Genomic DNA, 4,519 nt, shown 5'->3' with positions numbered 1-4,519 from the left:
CCACTTTAACTTGATTTTAAATGTTTCACTTTCAGTAGCAGAAATGTCATTCTTTGACATTTGGGCCTATTTATTTTCACTGCTGTTTGGTCACCAAATGGATCTCCTTATGTCGAGGCCTAGTCCTCTCCCCACCGCCCTGGAACTCTGCCCCGGCCTACGCTGCCTGCCGTCACACCCCTGGCCCTGGAACTCTGCCCCGGCCTGCCTCTGCTGCTCACCACCGCCTCTGACATTTTTGAACATACCCCACTTTAACTTGATTTTAAATGGTTCACTTTCAGTATCAGAAATGTCATTCTTTGACATTTGGGCCTTTTTATTTGCACTGCTGCTTGGTCAACAAATGGATCTCCTTAAATTGAGGCCTAGTCCTCTCCCCACCACCCTGGAACTCTGCCCCGGCCTACACTGCCTGCCGTCACACTCTGGCCCTGGAACTCTGTCCCGGCCTGCCCCTGCTGTTCACCACCGCCTCTGACATTTGTGAACATACCCCACTTTAACTTGATTTTAAATGGTTCACTTTCAGTATCAGAAATGTCATTCTTTGACATTCGGGCCTTTTTATTTGCACTGCTGCTTGGTCAACAAATGGATCTCCTTAAATTGAGGCCTAGTCCTCTCCCCACCGCCCTGGAACTCTGCCCCGGCCTACACTGCCTGCCGTCACACTCTGGCCCTGGAACTCTGTCCCGGCCTGCCCCTGCTGTTCACCACCGCCTCTGACATTTGTGAACATACCCCACTTTAACTTGATTTTAAATGGTTCACTTTCAGTATCAGAAATGTCATTCTTTGACATTCGGGCCTTTTTATTTGCACTGCTGCTTGGTCAACAAATGGATCTCCTTAAATTGAGGCCTAGTCCTCTCCCCACCGCCCTGGAACTCTGCCCCGGCCTACGCTGCCTGCCGTCACACACTCTGGCCCTGGAACTCTGCCCCGGCCTGTGCTGCCGTCACACTCTGGCCCTGGAACTCTGCCCCGGCCTGCCTTTGCTGTTCACCACCGACTCTGACATTTTTGAACATACCCCACTTTAACTAGATTTTAAATGGTTCACTTTCAAATGTTTCACTTTCAGTAGCAGAAATGTCATTCTTTGACATTTGGGCCTTTTTATTTTCACTTCTGCTTGGTCACCAAATGGATCTCCTTATTTTGAGGCCTAGTCCTCTCCCCAACGCCCTGGAACTCTGCCCCGGCCTACGCTGCCTGCCGTCACACACTCTGGCCCTGGAGCTCTGCCCCGGCCTGTGCTGCCGTCACACTCTGGCCCTGGAACTCTGCCCCGGCCTGCCTTTGCTGTTCACCACCGACTCTGACATTTTTGAACATACCCCACTTTAACTAGATTTTAAATGGTTCACTTTCAAATGTTTCACTTTCAGTAGCAGAAATGTCATTCTTTGACATTTGGGCCTTTTTATTTTCACTGCTGCTTGGTCACCAAATGGATCTCCTTGGATTGAGGCCTAGTCCTCTCCCCACCGCCCTGGAACTCTGCCCCGGCCTACGCTGCCTGCCGTCACACACTCTGGCCCTGGAACTCTGCCCCGGCCTGTGCTGCCTTCACACTCCAGGCACCTGGAACTCTGCCCCGGCCTGCATCTGCTGCTCATTACCGCCTCTGACATTCTTTGAACATACCCCAATTTAACTTGATTTTAAATGTTTCACTTTCAGTATCAGAAATGCCATTCTTTGACATTTGGGCCTTTTTATTTTCACTGCTGCTTGGTCACCAAATGGATCTCCATATCTCGAGGCCTAGTCCTCTCCCCACCGCCCTGGAACTCTGCCCCGGCCTACGCTGCCTGCCGTCACACCCCTGGCCCTGGAACTCTGCCCCGGCCTGTGCTGCCTTCACACTCCAGGCACCTGGAACTCTGCCCCGGCCTGCATCTGCTGCTCATTACCGCCTCTGACATTCTTTGAACATACCCCACTTTAACGTGATTTTAAATGTGTCACTTTCAGTATCAGAAATGTCATTCTTTGACATTTGGGCCTTTTTATTGTCACTGCTGTTTGGTCACCAAATGGATCTCCTTGGAATGAGGCCTAGTCCTCTCCCCACCGCCCTGGAACTCTGCCCCGGCCTACGCTGCCTGCCATCACACTCCTGGCCCTGGAACTCTGCCCCGGCCTGCCCCTGCTGTTCACCACCGCCTCTGACATTTGTGAACAAACCCCACTTTAACTTGATTTTAAATGTTTCACTTTCAAATGTTTCACTTTCAGTAGCAGAAATGTCATTCTTTGACATTTGGGCCTTTCTATTTTCACTGCTGCTTGGTCACCAAATGGATCTCCATATCTCGAGGCCTAGTCCTCTCCCCACCGCCCTGGAACTCTGCCCCGGCCTACGCTGCCTGCCGTCACACTCCTAGCCCTGGAACTCTGCCCCGGCCTGCCTCTGCTGCTCATCACCGCCTCTGACATTTGTGAACATACCCCACTTTCACTTGATTTTAAATGTTTCACTTTCAGTAGCACAAATGCCATTCTTTGACATTTGGGCCTTTGTATTTTCACTGCTGTTTGTTCACGAAAGGATCCCCTTATCTTGTGGCCTAGTCCTCTCCACGCCGCCTTGGAACTTTGCCCCGGCCTATGCTGCCTGCCGTCACACTCTGGCCCTGGAACTCTGGCCGGGCATGGGGATGCAAGTTGCTCCCGCTGCCCCCCCACCGGGACCTACCTGCAATCACCCTGGAACTCTGGCTGGGCATGGGGATGCAGTTTGCTCCCGCTGACCCCCTTTCCACCCCACCGGGACCTACCAGCAATCACCCTGGAACTCTGGCTGGGCATGGGGATGCAGTTTGCTCCCGCTGACCCCCTTCCACCCCACCGGGACCTACCTGCAATCACCCTGGAACTCTGGCTGGGCATGGGGATGCAAGTTTCTCCCGCTGCCCCCCCACCGGGACCTACCTGCAATCACTCTGGAACTCTGGCTGGGCATGGAGATGCAGGTTGCTCCCGCTGCCCCCCCCACCGGGACCTACCAGCAATCACCCTGGAACTCTGGCTGGGCATGGGGATGCAAGTTGCTCCCGCTGCCCCCCACCAGGACCTACCTGCAATCACCCTGGAACTCTGGCTGGGCATGGGGATGCAAGTTGCTCCCGCTGCCCCCCCACCAGGACCTACCTGCAATCAGCCTGGAACTCTGGCTGGGCATGGGGATGCAGGTTGCTCCCGCTGCCCCCCCACCGGGACCTACCTGCAATCACCCTGGAACTCTGGCTGGGCATGGGGATGCAGGTTGCTCCCGCTGCCCCCCCACCGGGACCTACCTGCAATCACCCTGGAACTCTGGCTGGGCATGGGGATGCAGTTTGCTCCCGCTGACCCCCTTCCACCCCACCGGGACCTACCAGCAATCAACCTGGAACTCTGGCTGGGCATGGGGATGCAAGTTGCTCCCGCTGCCCCCCCACCAGGACCTACCTGCAATCACCCTGGAACTCTGGCTGGGCATGGGGATGCAGTTTGCTCCCGCTGACCCCCTTCCACCCCACCGGACCCAACAGCAATCACCCTGGAACTCTGGCTGGGCATGGGGATGCAGGTTGCTCCCGCTGCCCCCCCCCCCACCGGGACCTATCTGCAATCACTCTGGAACTCTGGCTGGGCATGGGGATGCAAGTTGCTCCCGCTGCCCCCCCACCAGGACCTACCTGCAATCACCCTGGAACTCTGGCTGGGCATGGGGATGCAGTTTGCTCCCGCTGACCCCCTTCCACCCCACCGGGACCTACCAGCAATCAACCTGGAACTCTGGCTGGGCATGGGGATGCAAGTTGCTCCCGCTGCCCCCCCACCAGGACCTACCTGCAATCACCCTGGAACTCTGGCTGGGCATGGGGATGCAGTTTGCTCCCGCTGACCCCCTTCCACCCCACCGGACCCAACAGCAATCACCCTGGAACTCTGGCTGGGCATGGGGATGCAGGTTGCTCCCGCTGCCCCCCCCCCCACCGGGACCTATCTGCAATCACTCTGGAACTCTGGCTGGGCATGGGGATGCAAGTTGCTCCCGCTGCCCCCCCACCAGGACCTACCTGCAATCACCCTGGAACTCTGGCTGGGCATGGGGATGCAGTTTGCTCCCGCTGACCCCCTTCCACCCCACCGGACCCAACAGCAATCACCCTGGAACTCTGGCTGGGCATGGGGATGCAGGTTGCTCCCGCTGCCCCCCCCCCACCGGGACCTATCTGCAATCACTCTGGAACTCTGGCTGGGCATGGGGATGCAAGTTGCTCCCGCTGCCCCCCCACCAGGACCTACCTGCAATCACCCTGGAACTCTGGCTGGGCATGGGGATGCAAGTTGCTCCCGCTGCCCCCCCACCAGGACCTACCTGCAATCACCCTGGAACTCTGGCTGGGCATGGGGATGCAAGTTGCTCCCGCTGCCCCCCCACCAGGACCTACCTGCAATCACCCTGGAACTCTGGCTGGGCATGGAGATGCAGGTTGCTCCCGCTGCCCCCCCACCGGGA

The sequence above is a fragment of the Rhinoderma darwinii genome, assembly GCF_050947455.1.
Source record: "Rhinoderma darwinii isolate aRhiDar2 chromosome 11 unlocalized genomic scaffold, aRhiDar2.hap1 SUPER_11_unloc_4, whole genome shotgun sequence".
Lineage (NCBI taxonomy): Eukaryota > Metazoa > Chordata > Amphibia > Anura > Rhinodermatidae > Rhinoderma > Rhinoderma darwinii.
The sequence above is the reverse complement of the archived record's forward strand: the minus strand, read 5'-3'. Positions refer to the sequence as shown.